Below are 23,185 nucleotides of genomic sequence, written 5' to 3'. Positions count from 1 at the left end.
TGATTACAGTTTTGTGAAAAACACTCTCAGATCACTTCAAATTGAGGCATTGGTGAGTCTTGAATACATAAGTGCTTCTCTTTGGGGTTCTCTCAGTTGTACTCAACATATCGATAATTGTACATCTAAAGCACAAAGTAGAAAGTGCTGTCAAGTTAGAGTTTGGTTCTGTGCTGGAAGAACTGACATTTTACGCAAACTTTATGGCAATCTTTACAAAGGCTCTCACAGTTTGTAATGTATAGTGCTTTTTATGGTCAAATTTAGCAGATCTTCTCTTCTCACAGATGGTTATAAATTTGGAAACAGAATTTAGTCCGTGAGTCATCACAAGATTGAAAACATCCAAAGAAGGATTACAATTGTTGACTAACTGACCTTCCTTTGAACAGTCCTGCCTTGATGAAGGTGATTACCCAAGAAATGGCCGACCATCAGGTTAAAAATCTAGAACAATTGACAATTCATCATCCAAACGTTGGAACTTGAGATGTAAATGAGACTGACACGGTTGTTTGAATGCTTCAAGTATATAAAATGATCAACTCACTGAAGCAAAGAAACTCAGGGGAAGACTTGATGGTGAACGACCACAGCCTTGGGCTTGAGTAAGTAGAAACACAATTATTAAGACAAATGTCAAGATGACTGCCCTAACTTCAGCATTGACTTGAACTTAACGGACAGTAAGAACGATACGTTGGGGTAGTTGTACTTGACCGGCGCGACATGCGAGAATACGATGCCGATTTAAGTTTGTCAAACTCTCAGATCACTTCAAATTGAGGCATTGCTGAGTATTGATTTCACAAGTGCTTCTCTTTGGGGTTGTCTTAGATGTGCTCAGCGGCAATAATCTTACCTTTGAAAACATATGAAAAACGATAAGAGTGATACCAACGGTTCAATATAAATATACCCAAGACGCATTGAAAATGTGACCTTGATATTGCTCTAACTGATGCTCTGACAATGCTTGTTCACACAGTAAGTGCTTCATGTTGGGGTAGTCGCAAAGACACATAGCTTCAGTCGCAAAAGGACAAATTCCCATGTTTCTCTGTTGGGGTTGTTTTGCTTGACCAGGGCGACATGACAGAAGACTATGCTGATTATAAGTTTGTCGAACACTCGGGCTACAAGGCTACAATCTTGGGGTGGAAGTGATGATAAACCGCTTAAATATGTTCTACCCTTACACAGGGTTGGTCGCTGATATTACCCTAATATAAGCACTAACAATACGGTTTACTTCTGTAAGTGCTTCATGTTGGGGTAGTATCTCTTGGCCACTACAACTTGGTGGGAGACTATGATGATTACAGTTTTGTGAAAAACACACTCAGATCACTTCAAATTGAGGCATTGGTGAGTCTTGAATACATAAGTGCTTCTCTTTGGGGTTCTCTCAGTTGTACTCAACATATCGATAATTGTACATCTAAAGCACAAAGTAGAAAGTGCTATCAAGTTAGAGTTTGGTTCTGTGCTGGAAGAACTGACATTTTCCGCAAACTTTATGGCAATCTTTACAAAGGCTCTCACAGTTTGTAATGTATAGTGCTTTTTATGGTCAAATTTAGCAGATCTTCTCTTCTCACAGATGGTTATAAATTTGGAAACAGAATTTAGTCCGTGAGTCATCACAAGATTGAAAACATCCAAAGAAGGATTACAATTGTTGACTAACTGACCTTCCTTTGAACAGTCCTGCCTTGATGAAGGTGATTACCCAAGAAATGGCCGACCATCAGGTTAAAAATCTAGAACAATTGACAATTCATCATCCAAACGTTGGAACTTGAGATGTAAATGAGACTGACACGGTTGTTTGAATGCTCCGAGTATATAACATGGTCAACTCACTGAAGCAAAGAAACTCAGGGGAAGACTTGATGGTGAACGACCACAGCCTTGGGCTTGAGTAAGTAGAAACACAATTATTAAGACAAATGTCAAGATGACTGCCCTAACTTCAGCATTGACTTGAACTTAACGGACAGTAAGTGCGATACGTTGGGGTAGTTGTACTTGACCGGCGCGACATGCGAGAATACTATGCCGATTTAAGTTTGTCAAACTCTCAGATCACTTCAAATTGAGGCATTGCTGAGTATTGATTTCACAAGTGCTTCTCTTTGGGGTTGTCTTAGATGTGCTCAGCGGCAATAATCATACTTTTGAAAACATATGAAAAACGATAAGAGTGATACCAACGGTTCAATATAAATATACCCAAGACGCATTGAAAATGTGTCCTTGATATTGCTCTAACTGATGCTCTGACAATGCTTGTTCACACAGTAAGTGCTTCATGTTGGGGTAGTCGCAAAGACACATAGCTTCAGTCGCAAAAGGACAAATTCCCATGTTTCTCTGTTGGGGTTGTTTTGCTTGACCAGGGCGACATGACAGAAGACTATGCTGATTATAAGTTTGTCGAACACTCGGGCTACAAGGCTACAATCTTGGGGTGGAAGTGATGATAAACCGCTTAAATATGTTCTACCCTTACACAGGATTGGTCGCTGATATTACCCTAATATAAGCACTAACAATACGGTTTACTTCTGTAAGTGCTTCATGTTGGGGTAGTATCTCTTGGCCTCTACAACTTGGTGGGAGACTATGATGATTACAGTTTTGTGAAAAACACACTCAGATCACTTCAAATTGAGGCATTGGTGAGTCTTGAATACATAAGTGCTTCTCTTTGGGGTTCTCTCAGTTGTACTCAACATATCGATAATTGTACATCTAAAGCACAAAGTAGAAAGTGCTATCAAGTTAGAGTTTGGTTCTGTGCTGGAAGAACTGACATTTTCCGCAAACTTTATGGCAATCTTTACAAAGGCTCTCACAGTTTGTAATGTATAGTGCTTTTTATGGTCAAATTTAGCAGATCTTCTTTTCTCACAGATGGTTATAAATTTGGAAACAGAATTTAGTCCGTGAGTCATCACAAGATTGAAAACATCCAAAGAAGGATTACAATTGTTGACTAACTGACCTTCCTTTGAACAGTCCTGCCTTGATGAAGGTGATTACCCAAGAAATGGCCGACCATCAGGTTAAAAATCTAGAACAATTGACAATTCATCATCCAAACGTTGGAACTTGAGATGTAAATGAGACTGACACGGTTGTTTGAATGCTCCGAGTATATAACATGGTCAACTCACTGAAGCAAAGAAACTCAGGGGAAGACTTGATGGTGAACGACCACAGCCTTGGGCTTGAGTAAGTAGAAACACAATTATTAAGACAAATGTCAAGATGACTGCCCTAACTTCAGCATTGACTTGAACTTAACGGACAGTAAGTGCGATACGTTGGGGTAGTTGTACTTGACCGGCGCGACATGCGAGAATACTATGCCGATTTAAGTTTGTCAAACTCTCAGATCACTTCAAATTGAGGCATTGCTGAGTATTGATTTCACAAGTGCTTCTCTTTGGGGTTGTCTTAGATGTGCTCAGCGGCAATAATCATACTTTTGAAAACATATGAAAAACGATAAGAGTGATACCAACGGTTCAATATAAATATACCCAAGACGCATTGAAAATGTGTCCTTGATATTGCTCTAACTGATGCTCTGACAATGCTTGTTCACACAGTAAGTGCTTCATGTTGGGGTAGTCGCAAAGACACATAGCTTCAGTCGCAAAAGGACAAATTCCCATGTTTCTCTGTTGGGGTTGTTTTGCTTGACCAGGGCGACATGACAGAAGACTATGCTGATTATAAGTTTGTCGAACACTCGGGCTACAAGGCTACAATCTTGGGGTGGAAGTGATGATAAACCGCTTAAATATGTTCTACCCTTACACAGGATTGGTCGCTGATATTACCCTAATATAAGCACTAACAATACGGTTTACTTCTGTAAGTGCTTCATGTTGGGGTAGTATCTCTTGGCCTCTACAACTTGGTGGGAGACTATGATGATTACAGTTTTGTGAAAAACACACTCAGATCACTTCAAATTGAGGCATTGGTGAGTCTTGAATACATAAGTGCTTCTCTTTGGGGTTCTCTCAGTTGTACTCAACATATCGATAATTGTACATCTAAAGCACAAAGTAGAAAGTGCTATCAAGTTAGAGTTTGGTTCTGTGCTGGAAGAACTGACATTTTCCGCAAACTTTATGGCAATCTTTACAAAGGCTCTCACAGTTTGTAATGTATAGTGCTTTTTATGGTCAAATTTAGCAGATCTTCTCTTCTCACAGATGGTTATAAATTTGGAAACAGAATTTAGTCCGTGAGTCATCACAAGATTGAAAACATCCAAAGAAGGATTACAATTGTTGACTAACTGACCTTCCTTTGAACAGTCCTGCCTTGATGAAGGTGATTACCCAAGAAATGGCCGACCATCAGGTTAAAAATCTAGAACAATTGACAATTCATCATCCAAACGTTGGAACTTGAGATGTAAATGAGACTGACACGGTTGTTTGAATGCTCCGAGTATATAACATGGTCAACTCACTGAAGCAAAGAAACTCAGGGGAAGACTTGATGGTGAACGACCACAGCCTTGGGCTTGAGTAAGTAGAAAAACAATTATTAAGACAAATGTCAAGATGACTGCCCTAACTTCAGCATTGACTTGAACTTAACGAACAGTAAGTGCGATACGTTGGGGTAGTTGTACTTGACCGGCGCGACATGCGAGAATACTATGCCGATTTAAGTTTGTCAAACTCTCAGATCACTTCGAATTGAGGCATTGCTGAGTATTGATTTCACAAGTGCTTCTCTTTGGGGTTGTCTTAGATGTGCTCAGCGGCAATAATCATACTATTGAAAACATATGAAAAACGATAAGAGTGATACCAACGGTTCAATATAAATATACCCAAGACGCATTGAAAATGTGTCCTTGATATTGCTCTAACTGATGCTCTGACAATGCTTGTTCATACAGTAAGTGCTTCATGTTGGGGTAGTCGCAAAGACACATAGCTTCAGTCGCAAAAGGACAAATTTCCATGTTTCTCTGCCAAAAACCACAGTTCACCCGAGGATCGTTTACACAAGACCGCAAAACCGTCAGAATTCAACTCTAACTTAAGCCACTCTCTTATACAATATATGGTAGATATATGGTAGAAAGTGCTATCAAGTTGGGGTTTGATTCTGTGCTGGAAGAACTGACATTTTCAGCAAACTTTAAGGCAATCTTTACATTGGCATTGACAGTTTGTAACATATAGTGCCTTTTATAGTTGTGAAACTATAGCACATCTTCTCTTTTCTCAGATGATATAAGACCGACATGGGCTTTTATTTAATTCTTCCAGCATATAAAATGATCAATTCCCCGAGGGTCACAAATTCGTGGGAGTACTCGATGCTAACAGAAAACACCTTTGAGCCCGGGTAAGCAGAAAACAACGACGACAAATGTCAATACGACTCCTCTAGCATTAGCATTGACTTGAACTTAACACGATATTGCTCTAACTGATGCTCTGACAATGCTTGTTCACACAGTAAGTGCTTCATGTTGGGGTAGTCGCAAAGACACATAGCTTCAGTCGCAAAAGGACAAATTCCCATGTTTCTCTGTTGGGGTTGTTTTGCTTGACCAGGGCGACATGACAGAAGACTATGCTGATTATAAGTTTGTCGAACACTCGGGCTACAAGGCTACAATCTTGGGGTGGAAGTGATGATAAACCGCTTAAATATGTTCTACCCTTACACAGGATTGGTCGCTGATATTACCCTAATATAAGCACTAACAATACGGTTTACTTCTGTAAGTGCTTCATGTTGGGGTAGTATCTCTTGGCCTCTACAACTTGGTGGGAGACTATGATGATTACAGTTTTGTGAAAAACACACTCAGATCACTTCAAATTGAGGCATTGGTGAGTCTTGAATACATAAGTGCTTCTCTTTGGGGTTCTCTCAGTTGTACTCAACATATCGATAATTGTACATCTAAAGCACAAAGTAGAAAGTGCTATCAAGTTAGAGTTTGGTTCTGTGCTGGAAGAACTGACATTTTCCGCAAACTTTATGGCAATCTTTACAAAGGCTCTCACAGTTTGTAATGTATAGTGCTTTTTATGGTCAAATTTAGCAGATCTTCTCTTCTCACAGATGGTTATAAATTTGGAAACAGAATTTAGTCCGTGAGTCATCACAAGATTGAAAACATCCAAAGAAGGATTACAATTGTTGACTAACTGACCTTCCTTTGAACAGTCCTGCCTTGATGAAGGTGATTACCCAAGAAATGGCCGACCATCAGGTTAAAAATCTAGAACAATTGACAATTCATCATCCAAACGTTGGAACTTGAGATGTAAATGAGACTGACACGGTTGTTTGAATGCTCCGAGTATATAACATGGTCAACTCACTGAAGCAAAGAAACTCAGGGGAAGACTTGATGGTGAACGACCACAGCCTTGGGCTTGAGTAAGTAGAAAAACAATTATTAAGACAAATGTCAAGATGACTGCCCTAACTTCAGCATTGACTTGAACTTAACGAACAGTAAGTGCGATACGTTGGGGTAGTTGTACTTGACCGGCGCGACATGCGAGAATACTATGCCGATTTAAGTTTGTCAAACTCTCAGATCACTTCGAATTGAGGCATTGCTGAGTATTGATTTCACAAGTGCTTCTCTTTGGGGTTGTCTTAGATGTGCTCAGCGGCAATAATCATACTTTTGAAAACATATGAAAAACGATAAGAGTGATACCAACGGTTCAATATAAATATACCCAAGACGCATTGAAAATGTGTCCTTGATATTGCTCTAACTGATGCTCTGACAATGCTTGTTCACACAGTAAGTGCTTCATGTTGGGGTAGTCGCAAAGACACATAGCTTCAGTCGCAAAAGGACAAATTCCCATGTTTCTCTGTTGGGGTTGTTTTGCTTGACCAGGGCGACATGACAGAAGACTATGCTGATTATAAGTTTGTCGAACACTCGGGCTACAAGGCTACAATCTTGGGGTGGAAGTGATGATAAACCGCTTAAATATGTTCTACCCTTACACAGGATTGGTCGCTGATATTACCCTAATATAAGCACTAACAATACGGTTTACTTCTGTAAGTGCTTCATGTTGGGGTAGTATCTCTTGGCCTCTACAACTTGGTGGGAGACTATGATGATTACAGTTTTGTGAAAAACACTCTCAGATCACTTCAAATTGAGGCATTGGTGAGTCTTGAATACATAAGTGCTTCTCTTTGGGGTTCTCTCAGTTGTACTCAACATATCGATAATTGTACATCTAAAGCACAAAGTAGAAAGTGCTGTCAAGTTAGAGTTTGGTTCTGTGCTGGAAGAACTGACATTTTCCGCAAACTTTATGGCAATCTTTACAAAGGCTCTCACAGTTTGTAATGTATAGTGCTTTTTATGGTCAAATTTAGCAGATCTTCTCTTCTCACAGATGGTTATAAATTTGGAAACAGAATTTAGTCCGTGAGTCATCACAAGATTGAAAACATCCAAAGAAGGATTACAATTGTTGACTAACTGACCTTCCTTTGAACAGTCCTGCCTTGATGAAGGTGATTACCCAAGAAATGGCCGACCATCAGGTTAAAAATCTAGAACAATTGACAAATCATCATCCAAACGTTGGAACTTGAGATGTAAATGAGACTGACACGGTTGTTTGAATGCTTCAAGTATATAAAATGATCAACTCACTGAAGCAAAGAAACTCAGGGGAAGACTTGATGGTGAACGACCACAGCCTTGGGCTTGAGTAAGTAGAAACACTATTATTAAGACAAATGTCAAGATGACTGCCCTAACTTCAGCATTGACTTGAACTTAACGGACAGTAAGAACGATACGTTGGGGTAGTTGTACTTGACCGGCGCGACATGCGAGAATACTATGCCGATTTAAGTTTGTCAAACTCTCAGATCACTTCAAATTGAGGCATTGCTGAGTATTGATTTCACAAGTGCTTCTCTTTGGGGTTGTCTTAGATGTGCTCAGCGGCAATAATCATACTTTTGAAAACATATGAAAAACGATAAGAGTGATACCAACGGTTCAATATAAATATACCCAAGACGCATTGAAAATGTGTCCTTGATATTGCTCTAACTGATGCTCTGACAATGCTTGTTCACACAGTAAGTGCTTCATGTTGGGGTAGTCGCAAAGACACATAGCTTCAGTCGCAAAAGGACAAATTCCCATGTTTCTCTGTTGGGGTTGTTTTGCTTGACCAGGGCGACATGACAGAAGACTATGCTGATTATAAGTTTGTCGAACACTCGGGCTACAAGGCTACAATCTTGGGGTGGAAGTGATGATAAACCGCTTAAATATGTTCTACCCTTACACAGGATTGGTCGCTGATATTACCCTAATATAAGCACTAACAATACGGTTTACTTCTGTAAGTGCTTCATGTTGGGGTAGTATCTCTTGGCCTCTACAACTTGGTGGGAGACTATGATGATTACAGTTTTGTGAAAAACACTCTCAGATCACTTCAAATTGAGGCATTGGTGAGTCTTGAATACATAAGTGCTTCTCTTTGGGGTTCTCTCAGTTGTACTCAACATATCGATAATTGTACATCTAAAGCACAAAGTAGAAAGTGCTGTCAAGTTAGAGTTTGGTTCTGTGCTGGAAGAACTGACATTTTACGCAAACTTTATGGCAATCTTTACAAAGGCTCTCACAGTTTGTAATGTATAGTGCTTTTTATGGTCAAATTTAGCAGATCTTCTCTTCTCACAGATGGTTATAAATTTGGAAACAGAATTTAGTCCGTGAGTCATCACAAGATTGAAAACATCCAAAGAAGGATTACAATTGTTGACTAACTGACCTTCCTTTGAACAGTCCTGCCTTGATGAAGGTGATTACCCAAGAAATGGCCGACCATCAGGTTAAAAATCTAGAACAATTGACAATTCATCATCCAAACGTTGGAACTTGAGATGTAAATGAGACTGACACGGTTGTTTGAATGCTTCAAGTATATAAAATGATCAACTCACTGAAGCAAAGAAACTCAGGGGAAGACTTGATGGTGAACGACCACAGCCTTGGGCTTGAGTAAGTAGAAACACAATTATTAAGACAAATGTCAAGATGACTGCCCTAACTTCAGCATTGACTTGAACTTAACGGACAGGAAGAACGATACGTTGGGGTAGTTGTACTTGACCGGCGCGACATGCGAGAATACGATGCCGATTTAAGTTTGTCAAACTCTCAGATCACTTCAAATTGAGGCATTGCTGAGTATTGATTTCACAAGTGCTTCTCTTTGGGGTTGTCTTAGATGTGCTCAGCGGCAATAATCTTACCTTTGAAAACATATGAAAAACGATAAGAGTGATACCAACGGTTCAATATAAATATACCCAAGACGCATTGAAAATGTGACCTTGATATTGCTCTAACTGATGCTCTGACAATGCTTGTTCACACAGTAAGTGCTTCATGTTGGGGTAGTCGCAAAGACACATAGCTTCAGTCGCAAAAGGACAAATTCCCATGTTTCTCTGTTGGGGTTGTTTTGCTTGACCAGGGCGACATGACAGAAGACTATGCTGATTATAAGTTTGTCGAACACTCGGGCTACAAGGCTACAATCTTGGGGTGGAAGTGATGATAAACCGCTTAAATATGTTCTACCCTTACACAGGGTTGGTCGCTGATATTACCCTAATATAAGCACTAACAATACGGTTTACTTCTGTAAGTGCTTCATGTTGGGGTAGTATCTCTTGGCCACTACAACTTGGTGGGAGACTATGATGATTACAGTTTTGTGAAAAACACACTCAGATCACTTCAAATTGAGGCATTGGTGAGTCTTGAATACATAAGTGCTTCTCTTTGGGGTTCTCTCAGTTGTACTCAACATATCGATAATTGTACATCTAAAGCACAAAGTAGAAAGTGCTATCAAGTTAGAGTTTGGTTCTGTGCTGGAAGAACTGACATTTTCCGCAAACTTTATGGCAATCTTTACAAAGGCTCTCACAGTTTGTAATGTATAGTGCTTTTTATGGTCAAATTTAGCAGATCTTCTCTTCTCACAGATGGTTATAAATTTGGAAACAGAATTTAGTCCGTGAGTCATCACAAGATTGAAAACATCCAAAGAAGGATTACAATTGTTGACTAACTGACCTTCCTTTGAACAGTCCTGCCTTGATGAAGGTGATTACCCAAGAAATGGCCGACCATCAGGTTAAAAATCTAGAACAATTGACAATTCATCATCCAAACGTTGGAACTTGAGATGTAAATGAGACTGACACGGTTGTTTGAATGCTCCGAGTATATAACATGGTCAACTCACTGAAGCAAAGAAACTCAGGGGAAGACTTGATGGTGAACGACCACAGCCTTGGGCTTGAGTAAGTAGAAACACAATTATTAAGACAAATGTCAAGATGACTGCCCTAACTTAAGCATTGACTTGAACTTAACGGACAGTAAGTGCGATACGTTGGGGTAGTTGTACTTGACCGGCGCGACATGCGAGAATACTATGCCGATTTAAGTTTGTCAAACTCTCAGATCACTTCAAATTGAGGCATTGCTGAGTATTGATTTCACAAGTGCTTCTCTTTGGGGTTGTCTTAGATGTGCTCAGCGGCAATAATCATACTTTTGAAAACATATGAAAAACGATAAGAGTGATACCAACGGTTCAATATAAATATACCCAAGACGCATTGAAAATGTGTCCTTGATATTGCTCTAACTGATGCTCTGACAATGCTTGTTCACACAGTAAGTGCTTCATGTTGGGGTAGTCGCAAAGACACATAGCTTCAGTCGCAAAAGGACAAATTCCCATGTTTCTCTGTTGGGGTTGTTTTGCTTGACCAGGGCGACATGACAGAAGACTATGCTGATTATAAGTTTGTCGAACACTCGGGCTACAAGGCTACAATCTTGGGGTGGAAGTGATGATAAACCGCTTAAATATGTTCTACCCTTACACAGGATTGGTCGCTGATATTACCCTAATATAAGCACTAACAATACGGTTTACTTCTGTAAGTGCTTCATGTTGGGGTAGTATCTCTTGGCCTCTACAACTTGGTGGGAGACTATGATGATTACAGTTTTGTGGAAAAACACACTCAGATCACTTCAAATTGAGGCATTGGTGAGTCTTGAATACATAAGTGCTTCTCTTTGGGGTTCTCTCAGTTGTACTCAACATATCGATAATTGTACATCTAAAGCACAAAGTAGAAAGTGCTATCAAGTTAGAGTTTGGTTCTGTGCTGGAAGAACTGACATTTTCCGCAAACTTTATGGCAATCTTTACAAAGGCTCTCACAGTTTGTAATGTATAGTGCTTTTTATGGTCAAATTTAGCAGATCTTCTCTTCTCACAGATGGTTATAAATTTGGAAACAGAATTTAGTCCGTGAGTCATCACAAGATTGAAAACATCCAAAGAAGGATTACAATTGTTGACTAACTGACCTTCCTTTGAACAGTCCTGCCTTGATGAAGGTGATTACCCAAGAAATGGCCGACCATCAGGTTAAAAATCTAGAACAATTGACAATTCATCATCCAAACGTTGGAACTTGAGATGTAAATGAGACTGACACGGTTGTTTGAATGCTCCGAGTATATAACATGGTCAACTCACTGAAGCAAAGAAACTCAGGGAAAGACTTGATGGTGAACGACCACAGCCTTGGGCTTGAGTAAGTAGAAAAACAATTATTAAGACAAATGTCAAGATGACTGCCCTAACTTCAGCATTGACTTGAACTTAACGAACAGTAAGTGCGATACGTTGGGGTAGTTGTACTTGACCGGCGCGACATGCGAGAATACTATGCCGATTTAAGTTTGTCAAACTCTCAGATCACTTCAAATTGAGGCATTGCTGAGTATTGATTTCACAAGTGCTTCTCTTTGGGGTTGTCTTAGATGTGCTCAGCGGCAATAATCATACTTTTGAAAACATATGAAAAACGATAAGAGTGATACCAACGGTTCAATATAAATATACCCAAGACGCATTGAAAATGTGTCCTTGATATTGCTCTAACTGATGCTCTGACAATGCTTGTTCACACAGTAAGTGCTTCATGTTGGGGTAGTCGCAAAGACACATAGCTTCAGTCGCAAAAGGACAAATTCCCATGTTTCTCTGTTGGGGTTGTTTTGCTTGACCAGGGCGACATGACAGAAGACTATGCTGATTATAAGTTTGTCGAACACTCGGGCTACAAGGCTACAATCTTGGGGTGGAAGTGATGATAAACCGCTTAAATATGTTCTACCCTTACACAGGATTGGTCGCTGATATTACCCTAATATAAGCACTAACAATACGGTTTACTTCTGTAAGTGCTTCATGTTGGGGTAGTATCTCTTGGCCTCTACAACTTGGTGGGAGACTATGATGATTACAGTTTTGTGAAAAACACTCTCAGATCACTTCAAATTGAGGCATTGGTGAGTCTTGAATACATAAGTGCTTCTCTTTGGGGTTCTCTCAGTTGTACTCAACATATCGATAATTGTACATCTAAAGCACAAAGTAGAAAGTGCTGTCAAGTTAGAGTTTGGTTCTGTGCTGGAAGAACTGACATTTTACGCAAACTTTATGGCAATCTTTACAAAGGCTCTCACAGTTTGTAATGTATAGTGCTTTTTATGGTCAAATTTAGCAGATCTTCTCTTCTCACAGATGGTTATAAATTTGGAAACAGAATTTAGTCCGTGAGTCATCACAAGATTGAAAACATCCAAAGAAGGATTACAATTGTTGACTAACTGACCTTCCTTTGAACAGTCCTGCCTTGATGAAGGTGATTACCCAAGAAATGGCCGACCATCAGGTTAAAAATCTAGAACAATTGACAATTCATCATCCAAACGTTGGAACTTGAGATGTAAATGAGACTGACACGGTTGTTTGAATGCTTCAAGTATATAAAATGATCAACTCACTGAAGCAAAGAAACTCAGGGGAAGACTTGATGGTGAACGACCACAGCCTTGGGCTTGAGTAAGTAGAAACACAATTATTAAGACAAATGTCAAGATGACTGCCCTAACTTCAGCATTGACTTGAACTTAACGGACAGTAAGAACGATACGTTGGGGTAGTTGTACTTGACCGGCGCGACATGCGAGAATACGATGCCGATTTAAGTTTGTCAAACTCTCAGATCACTTCAAATTGAGGCATTGCTGAGTATTGATTTCACAAGTGCTTCTCTTTGGGGTTGTCTTAGATGTGCTCAGCGGCAATAATCTTACCTTTGAAAACATATGAAAAACGATAAGAGTGATACCAACGGTTCAATATAAATATACCCAAGACGCATTGAAAATGTGACCTTGATATTGCTCTAACTGATGCTCTGACAATGCTTGTTCACACAGTAAGTGCTTCATGTTGGGGTAGTCGCAAAGACACATAGCTTCAGTCGCAAAAGGACAAATTCCCATGTTTCTCTGTTGGGGTTGTTTTGCTTGACCAGGGCGACATGACAGAAGACTATGCTGATTATAAGTTTGTCGAACACTCGGGCTACAAGGCTACAATCTTGGGGTGGAAGTGATGATAAACCGCTTAAATATGTTCTACCCTTACACAGGGTTGGTCGCTGATATTACCCTAATATAAGCACTAACAATACGGTTTACTTCTGTAAGTGCTTCATGTTGGGGTAGTATCTCTTGGCCACTACAACTTGGTGGGAGACTATGATGATTACAGTTTTGTGAAAAACACACTCAGATCACTTCAAATTGAGGCATTGGTGAGTCTTGAATACATAAGTGCTTCTCTTTGGGGTTCTCTCAGTTGTACTCAACATATCGATAATTGTACATCTAAAGCACAAAGTAGAAAGTGCTATCAAGTTAGAGTTTGGTTCTGTGCTGGAAGAACTGACATTTTCCGCAAACTTTATGGCAATCTTTACAAAGGCTCTCACAGTTTGTAATGTATAGTGCTTTTTATGGTCAAATTTAGCAGATCTTCTCTTCTCACAGATGGTTATAAATTTGGAAACAGAATTTAGTCCGTGAGTCATCACAAGATTGAAAACATCCAAAGAAGGATTACAATTGTTGACTAACTGACCTTCCTTTGAACAGTCCTGCCTTGATGAAGGTGATTACCCAAGAAATGGCCGACCATCAGGTTAAAAATCTAGAACAATTGACAATTCATCATCCAAACGTTGGAACTTGAGATGTAAATGAGACTGACACGGTTGTTTGAATGCTCCGAGTATATAACATGGTCAACTCACTGAAGCAAAGAAACTCAGGGGAAGACTTGATGGTGAACGACCACAGCCTTGGGCTTGAGTAAGTAGAAACACAATTATTAAGACAAATGTCAAGATGACTGCCCTAACTTCAGCATTGACTTGAACTTAACGGACAGTAAGTGCGATACGTTGGGGTAGTTGTACTTGACCGGCGCGACATGCGAGAATACTATGCCGATTTAAGTTTGTCAAACTCTCAGATCACTTCAAATTGAGGCATTGCTGAGTATTGATTTCACAAGTGCTTCTCTTTGGGGTTGTCTTAGATGTGCTCAGCGGCAATAATCATACTTTTGAAAACATATGAAAAACGATAAGAGTGATACCAACGGTTCAATATAAATATACCCAAGACGCATTGAAAATGTGTCCTTGATATTGCTCTAACTGATGCTCTGACAATGCTTGTTCACACAGTAAGTGCTTCATGTTGGGGTAGTCGCAAAGACACATAGCTTCAGTCGCAAAAGGACAAATTCCCATGTTTCTCTGTTGGGGTTGTTTTGCTTGACCAGGGCGACATGACAGAAGACTATGCTGATTATAAGTTTGTCGAACACTCGGGCTACAAGGCTACAATCTTGGGGTGGAAGTGATGATAAACCGCTTAAATATGTTCTACCCTTACACAGGATTGGTCGCTGATATTACCCTAATATAAGCACTAACAATACGGTTTACTTCTGTAAGTGCTTCATGTTGGGGTAGTATCTCTTGGCCTCTACAACTTGGTGGGAGACTATGATGATTACAGTTTTGTGAAAAACACTCTCAGATCACTTCAAATTGAGGCATTGGTGAGTCTTGAATACATAAGTGCTTCTCTTTGGGGTTCTCTCAGTTGTACTCAACATATCGATAATTGTACATCTAAAGCACAAAGTAGAAAGTGCTGTCAAGTTAGAGTTTGGTTCTGTGCTGGAAGAACTGACATTTTCCGCAAACTTTATGGCAATCTTTACAAAGGCTCTCACAGTTTGTAATGTATAGTGCTTTTTATGGTCAAATTTAGCAGATCTTCTCTTCTCACAGATGGTTATAAATTTGGAAACAGAATTTAGTCCGTGAGTCATCACAAGATTGAAAACATCCAAAGAAGGATTACAATTGTTGACTAACTGACCTTCCTTTGAACAGTCCTGCCTTGATGAAGGTGATTACCCAAGAAATGGCCGACCATCAGGTTAAAAATCTAGAACAATTGACAAATCATCATCCAAACGTTGGAACTTGAGATGTAAATGAGACTGACACGGTTGTTTGAATGCTTCAAGTATATAAAATGATCAACTCACTGAAGCAAAGAAACTCAGGGGAAGACTTGATGGTGAACGACCACAGCCTTGGGCTTGAGTAAGTAGAAACACTATTATTAAGACAAATGTCAAGATGACTGCCCTAACTTCAGCATTGACTTGAACTTAACGGACAGTAAGAACGATACGTTGGGGTAGTTGTACTTGACCGGCGCGACATGCGAGAATACTATGCCGATTTAAGTTTGTCAAACTCTCAGATCACTTCAAATTGAGGCATTGCTGAGTATTGATTTCACAAGTGCTTCTCTTTGGGGTTGTCTTAGATGTGCTCAGCGGCAATAATCATACCTTTGAAAACATATGAAAAACGATAAGAGTGATACCAACGGTTCAATATAAATATACCCAAGACGCATTGAAAATGTGTCCTTGATATTGCTCTAACTGATGCTCTGACAATGCTTGTTCACACAGTAAGTGCTTCATGTTGGGGTAGTCGCAAAGACACATAGCTTCAGTCGCAAAAGGACAAATTCCCATGTTTCTCTGTTGGGGTTGTTTTGCTTGACCAGGGCGACATGACAGAAGACTATGCTGATTATAAGTTTGTCGAACACTCGGGCTACAAGGCTACAATCTTGGGGTGGAAGTGATGATAAACCGCTTAAATATGTTCTACCCTTACACAGGATTGGTCGCTGATATTACCCTAATATAAGCACTAACAATACGGTTTACTTCTGTAAGTGCTTCATGTTGGGGTAGTATCTCTTGGCCACTACAACTTGGTGGGAGACTATGATGATTACAGTTTTGTGAAAAACACACTCAGATCACTTCAAATTGAGGCATTGGTGAGTCTTGAATACATAAGTGCTTCTCTTTGGGGTTCTCTCAGTTGTACTCAACATATCGATAATTGTACATCTAAAGCACAAAGTAGAAAGTGCTATCAAGTTAGAGTTTGGTTCTGTGCTGGAAGAACTGACATTTTCCGCAAACTTTATGGCAATCTTTACAAAGGCTCTCACAGTTTGTAATGTATAGTGCTTTTTATGGTCAAATTTAGCAGATCTTCTCTTCTCACAGATGGTTATAAATTTGGAAACAGAATTTAGTCCGTGAGTCATCACAAGATTGAAAACATCCAAAGAAGGATTACAATTGTTGACTAACTGACCTACCTTTGAACAGTCCTGCCTTGATGAAGGTGATTACCCAAGAAATGGCCGACCATCAGGTTAAAAATCTAGAACAATTGACAATTCATCATCCAAACGTTGGAACTTGAGATGTAAATGAGACTGACACGGTTGTTTGAATGCTCCGAGTATATAACATGGTCAACTCACTGAAGCAAAGAAACTCAGGGGAAGACTTGATGCTGAACGACCACAGCCTTGGGCTTGAGTAAGTAGAAAAACAATTATTAAGACAAATGTCAAGATGACTGCCCTAACTTCAGCATTGACTTGAACTTAACGAACAGTAAGTGCGATACGTTGGGGTAGTTGTACTTGACCGGCGCGACATGCGAGAATACTATGCCGATTTAAGTTTGTCAAACTCTCAGATCACTTCAAATTGAGGCATTGCTGAGTATTGATTTCACAAGTGCTTCTCTTTGGGGTTGTCTTAGATGTGCTCAGCGGCAATAATCATACTTTTGAAAACATGAAAAACGATAAGAGTGATACCAACGGTTCAATATAAATATACCCAAGACGCATTGAAAATGTGTCCTTGATATTGCTCTAACTGATGCTCTGACAATGCTTGTTCACACAGTAAGTGCTTCATGTTGGGGTAGTCGCAAAGACACATAGCTTCAGTCGCAAAAGGACAAATTCCCATGTTTCTCTGTTGGGGTTGTTTTGCTTGACCAGGGCGACATGACAGAAGACTATGCTGATTATAAGTTTGTCGAACACTCGGGCTACAAGGCTACAATCTTGGGGTGGAAGTGATGATAAACCGCTTAAATATGTTCTACCCTTACACAGGATTGGTCGCTGATATTACCCTAATATAAGCACTAACAATACGGTTTACTTCTGTAAGTGCTTCATGTTGGGGTAGTATCTCTTGGCCTCTACAACTTGGTGGGAGACTATGATGATTACAGTTTTGTGAAAAACACACTCAGATCACTTCAAATTGAGGCATTGGTGAGTCTTGAATACATAAGTGCTTCTCTTTGGGGTTCTCTCAGTTGTACTCAACATATCGATAATTGTACATCTAAAGCACAAAGTAGAAAGTGCTATCAAGTTAGAGTTTGGTTCTGTGCTGGAAGAACTGACATTTTCCGCAAACTTTATGGCAATCTTTACAAAGGCTCTCACAGTTTGTAATGTATAGTGCTTTTTATGGTCAAATTTAGCAGATCTTCTCTTCTCACAGATGGTTATAAATTTGGAAACAGAATTTAGTCCGTGAGTCATCACAAGATTGAAAACATCCAAAGAAGGATTACAATTGTTGACTAACTGACCTTCCTTTGAACAGTCCTGCCTTGATGAAGGTGATTACCCAAGAAATGGCCGACCATCAGGTTAAAAATCTAGAACAATTGACAATTCATCATCCAAACGTTGGAACTTGAGATGTAAATGAGACTGACACGGTTGTTTGAATGCTCCGAGTATATAACATGGTCAACTCGCTGAAGCAAAGAAACTCAGGGGAAGACTTGATGCTGAACGACCACAGCCTTGGGCTTGAGTAAGTAGAAACACAATTATTAAGACAAATGTCAAGATGACTGCCCTAACTTCAGCATTGACTTGAACTTAACGGACAGTAAGAACGATACGTTGGGGTAGTTGTACTTGACCGGCGCGACATGCGAGAATACGATGCCGATTTAAGTTTGTCAAACTCTCAGATCACTTCAAATTGAGGCATTGCTGAGTATTGATTTCACAAGTGCTTCTCTTTGGGGTTGTCTTAGATGTGCTCAGCGGCAATAATCATACTTTTGAAAACATGAAAAACGATAAGAGTGATACCAACGGTTCAATATAAATATACCCAAGACGCATTGAAAATGTGTCCTTGATATTGCTCTAACTGATGCTCTGACAATGCTTGTTCACACAGTAAGTGCTTCATGTTGGGGTAGTCGCAAAGACACATAGCTTCAGTCGCAAAAGGACAAATTCCCATGTTTCTCTGTTGGGGTTGTTTTGCTTGACCAGGGCGACATGACAGAAGACTATGCTGATTATAAGTTTGTCGAACACTCGGGCTACAAGGCTACAATCTTGGGGTGGAAGTGATGATAAACCGCTTAAATATGTTCTACCCTTACACAGGATTGGTCGCTGATATTACCCTAATATAAGCACTAACAATACGGTTTACTTCTGTAAGTGCTTCATGTTGGGGTAGTATCGCTTGGCCTCTACAACTTGGTGGGAGACTATGATGATTACAGTTTTGTGAAAAACACACTCAGATCACTTCAAATTGAGGCATTGGTGAGTCTTGAATACATAAGTGCTTCTCTTTGGGGTTCTCTCAGTTGTACTCAACATATCGATAATTGTACATCTAAAGCACAAAGTAGAAAGTGCTATCAAGTTAGAGTTTGGTTCTGTGCTGGAAGAACTGACATTTTCCGCAAACTTCATGGCAATCTTTACAAAGGCTCTCACAGTTTGTAATGTATAGTGCTTTTTATGGTCAAATTTAGCAGATCTTCTCTTCTCACAGATGGTTATAAATTTGGAAACAGAATTTAGTCCGTGAGTCATCACAAGATTGAAAACATCCAAAGAAGGATTACAATTGTTGACTAACTGACCTTCCTTTGAACAGTCCTGCCTTGATGAAGGTGATTACCCAAGAAATGGCCGACCATCAGGTTAAAAATCTAGAACAATTGACAATTCATCATCCAAACGTTGGAACTTGAGATGTAAATGAGACTGACACGGTTGTTTGAATGCTTCAAGTATATAAAATGATCAACTCACTGAAGCAAAGAAACTCAGGGGAAGACTTGATGGTGAACGACCACAGCCTTGGGCTTGAGTAAGTAGAAACACAATTATTAAGACAAATGTCAAGATGACTGCCCTAACTTCAGCATTGACTTGAACTTAACGGACAGTAAGTGCGATACGTTGGGGTAGTTGTACTTGACCGGCGCGACATGCGAGAATACTATGCCGATTTAAGTTTGTCAAACTCTCAGATCACTTCAAATTGAGGCATTGCTGAGTATTGATTTCACAAGTGCTTCTCTTTGGGGTTGTCTTAGATGTGCTCAGCGGCAATAATCATACTTTTGAAAACATATGAAAAACGATAAGAGTGATACCAACGGTTCAATATAAATATACCCAAGACGCATTGAAAATGTGTCCTTGATATTGCTCTAACTGATGCTCTGACAATGCTTGTTCACACAGTCAGTGCTTCATGTTGGGGTAGTCGCAAAGACACATAGCTTCAGTCGCAAAAGGACAAATTCCCATGTTTCTCTGTTGGGGTTGTTTTGCTTGACCAGGGCGACATGACAGAAGACTATGCTGATTATAAGTTTGTCGAACACTCGGGCTACAAGGCTACAATCTTGGGGTGGAAGTGATGATAAACCGCTTAAATATGTTCTACCCTTACACAGGATTGGTCGCTGATATTACCCTAATATAAGCACTAACAATACGGTTTACTTCTGTAAGTGCTTCATGTTGGGGTAGTATCTCTTGGCCTCTACAACTTGGTGGGAGACTATGATGATTACAGTTTTGTGAAAAACACTCTCAGATCACTTCAAATTGAGGCATTGGTGAGTCTTGAATACATAAGTGCTTCTCTTTGGGGTTCTCTCAGTTGTACTCAACATATCGATAATTGTACATCTAAAGCACAAAGTAGAAAGTGCTGTCAAGTTAGAGTTTGGTTCTGTGCTGGAAGAACTGACATTTTACGCAAACTTTATGGCAATCTTTACAAAGGCTCTCACAGTTTGTAATGTATAGTGCTTTTTATGGTCAAATTTAGCAGATCTTCTCTTCTCACAGATGGTTATAAATTTGGAAACAGAATTTAGTCCGTGAGTCATCACAAGATTGAAAACATCCAAAGAAGGATTACAATTGTTGACTAACTGACCTTCCTTTGAACAGTCCTGCCTTGATGAAGGTGATTACCCAAGAAATGGCCGACCATCAGGTTAAAAATCTAGAACAATTGACAATTCATCATCCAAACGTTGGAACTTGAGATGTAAATGAGACTGACACGGTTGTTTGAATGCTTCAAGTATATAAAATGATCAACTCACTGAAGCAAAGAAACTCAGGGGAAGACTTGATGGTGAACGACCACAGCCTTGGGCTTGAGTAAGTAGAAACACAATTATTAAGACAAATGTCAAGATGACTGCCCTAACTTCAGCATTGACTTGAACTTAACGGACAGTAAGTGCGATACGTTGGGGTAGTTGTACTTGACCGGCGCGACATGCGAGAATACGATGCCGATTTAAGTTTGTCAAACTCTCAGATCACTTCAAATTGAGGCATTGCTGAGTATTGATTTCACAAGTGCTTCTCTTTGGGGTTGTCTTAGATGTGCTCAGCGGCAATAATCATACTTTTGAAAACATATGAAAAACGATAAGAGTGATACCAACGGTTCAATATAAATATACCCAAGACGCATTGAAAATGTGTCCTTGATATTGCTCTAACTGATGCTCTGACAATGCTTGTTCACACAGTAAGTGCTTCATGTTGGGGTAGTCGCAAAGACACATAGCTTCAGTCGCAAAAGGACAAATTCCCATGTTTCTCTGTTGGGGTTGTTTTGCTTGACCAGGGCGACATGACAGAAGACTATGCTGATTATAAGTTTGTCGAACACTCGGGCTACAAGGCTACAATCTTGGGGTGGAAGTGATGATAAACCGCTTAAATATGTTCTACCCTTACACAGGATTGGTCGCTGATATTACCCTAATATAAGCACTAACAATACGGTTTACTTCTGTAAGTGCTTCATGTTGGGGTAGTATCTCTTGGCCTCTACAACTTGGTGGGAGACTATGATGATTACAGTTTTGTGAAAAACACTCTCAGATCACTTCAAATTGAGGCATTGGTGAGTCTTGAATACATAAGTGCTTCTCTTTGGGGTTCTCTCAGTTGTACTCAACATATCGATAATTGTACATCTAAAGCACAAAGTAGAAAGTGCTGTCAAGTTAGAGTTTGGTTCTGTGCTGGAAGAACTGACATTTTACGCAAACTTTATGGCAATCTTTACAAAGGCTCTCACAGTTTGTAATGTATAGTGCTTTTTATGGTCAAATTTAGCAGATCTTCTCTTCTCACAGATGGTTATAAATTTGGAAACAGAATTTAGTCCGTGAGTCATCACAAGATTGAAAACATCCAAAGAAGGATTACAATTGTTGACTAACTGACCTTCCTTTGAACAGTCCTGCCTTGATGAAGGTGATTACCCAAGAAATGGCCGACCATCAGGTTAAAAATCTAGAACAATTGACAATTCATCATCCAAACGTTGGAACTTGAGATGTAAATGAGACTGACACGGTTGTTTGAATGCTCCGAGTATATAACATGGTCAACTCACTGAAGCAAAGAAACTCAGGGGAAGACTTGATGCTGAAAGACCACAGCCTTGGGCTTGAGTAAGTAGAAAAACAATTATTAAGACAAATGTCAAGATGACTGCCCTAACTTCAGCATTGACTTGAACTTAACGGACAGTAAGTGCGATACGTTGGGGTAGTTGTACTTGACCGGCGCGACATGCGAGAATACTATGCCGATTTAAGTTTGTCAAACTCTCAGATCACTTCAAATTGAGGCATTGCTGAGTATTGATTTCACAAGTGCTTCTCTTTGGGGTTGTCTTAGATGTGCTCAGCGGCAATAATCATACTTTTGAAAACATGAAAAACGATAAGAGTGATACCAACGGTTCAATATAAATATACCCAAGACGCATTGAAAATGTGTCCTTGATATTGCTCTAACTGATGCTCTGACAATGCTTGTTCACACAGTAAGTGCTTCATGTTGGGGTAGTCGCAAAGACACATAGCTTCAGTCGCAAAAGGACAAATTCCCATGTTTTTCTGTTGGGGTTGTTTTGCTTGACCAGGGCGACATGACAGAAGACTATGCTGATTATAAGTTTGTCGAACACTCGGGCTACAAGGCTACAATCTTGGGGTGGAAGTGATGATAAACCGCTTAAATATGTTCTACCCTTACACAGGATTGGTCGCTGATATTACCCTAATATAAGCACTAACAATACGGTTTACTTCTGTAAGTGCTTCATGTTGGGGTAGTATCTCTTGGCCTCTACAACTTGTTGGGAGACTATGATGATTACAGTTTTGTGAAAAACACACTCAGATCACTTCAAATTGAGGCATTGGTGAGTCTTGAATACATAAGTGCTTCTATTTGGGGTTCTCTCAGTTGTACTCAACATATCGATAATTGTACATCTAAAGCACAAAGTAGAAAGTGCTATCAAGTTAGAGTTTGGTTCTGTGCTGGAAGAACTGACATTTTCCGCAAACTTTATGGCAATCTTTACAAAGGCTCTCACAGTTTGTAATGTATAGTGCT

The sequence above is a fragment of the Lampris incognitus genome, chromosome 12 (genome assembly GCF_029633865.1).
Source record: "Lampris incognitus isolate fLamInc1 chromosome 12, fLamInc1.hap2, whole genome shotgun sequence".
In the NCBI taxonomy this organism is placed as follows: domain Eukaryota; kingdom Metazoa; phylum Chordata; class Actinopteri; order Lampriformes; family Lampridae; genus Lampris; species Lampris incognitus.
Note: the sequence above shows the minus strand (reverse complement) of the source record.